The sequence below is a fragment of the Schistocerca americana genome, chromosome 8, assembly GCF_021461395.2.
Source record: "Schistocerca americana isolate TAMUIC-IGC-003095 chromosome 8, iqSchAmer2.1, whole genome shotgun sequence".
Classification (NCBI taxonomy): domain Eukaryota; kingdom Metazoa; phylum Arthropoda; class Insecta; order Orthoptera; family Acrididae; genus Schistocerca; species Schistocerca americana.
Window position 1 is genome coordinate 37,136,757 of NC_060126.1, and position 792 is coordinate 37,137,548.

The following is a 792-nucleotide window of genomic DNA, read 5'->3' on the forward strand; positions in this document are numbered from 1 at the left end:
GGGGACAGATGAAAATGTGTGCCCCCACCGGGACTCGAACCCGGGATCTCCTGCTTACATGGCAGACGCTCTATCCATCTGAGCCACCGAGAACACAGAGGATAGCGCGACTGCAGGGATTTATCTCTGGCACGCCTCCCGCGAAACACACATTCTCAACGTATTGTCCCGCACTACATTCGTAGTGCCCCCGCCCATTATACTCATTACTCACGACGCGTTGCCGATTCCCGTAAGAGTTCGGACATCTCTGAAAGAACAGATACCATCTTAGTAAATATATAGTTAAGGCTCACCGGCCACTTGACCATCTTCTTCTTCTGTGCGAATGCACAAACAGTGCCCGAACTCTTACGGGAATCGGCAACGCGCCCCGAGTAGTGAGTATAATGCGCGGGGGCACTACGAATGTAGTGCGGGACAATACGTTGAGAATGTGGGTTTCGCGGGAGGCGTGCCAGAGATAAATCCCTGCAGTCGCACTACCCTCTGTGTTCTCGGTGGCTCAGATGGATAGAGCGTCTGCCATGTAAGCAGGAGATCCCGGGTTCGAGTCCCGGTCGGGGCACACATTTTGGTTGGTTGGTTGGTTTTTGGGGAAGGAGACCAGACAGCGTGGTCATCGGTCTCATCGGATTAGGGAAGGATTGGGAAGGAAGTCGGCCGTGCCCTTTCAGAGGAACCATCCCGGCATTTGCCTGGAGTGATTTAGGGAAATCACGGAAAACCTAAATCAGGATGGCCGGACGCGGGATTGAACCGTCGTCCTCCCGAATGCGAGTCCAGTGTCTA

At 54.0% G+C, this 792-nt stretch overlaps 1 non-coding gene across 1 annotated transcript; it reads left to right on the top strand.

Moving 5' to 3' along the window:
• Nucleotides 1-493: 493 nt before the first annotated feature.
• On the top strand, nt 494-568 carry Trnat-ugu. The gene has a single exon. It is a non-coding gene; the product is annotated as a tRNA-Thr (tRNA).
• The last annotated feature ends 224 nt before the right edge of the window (nt 569-792 follow it).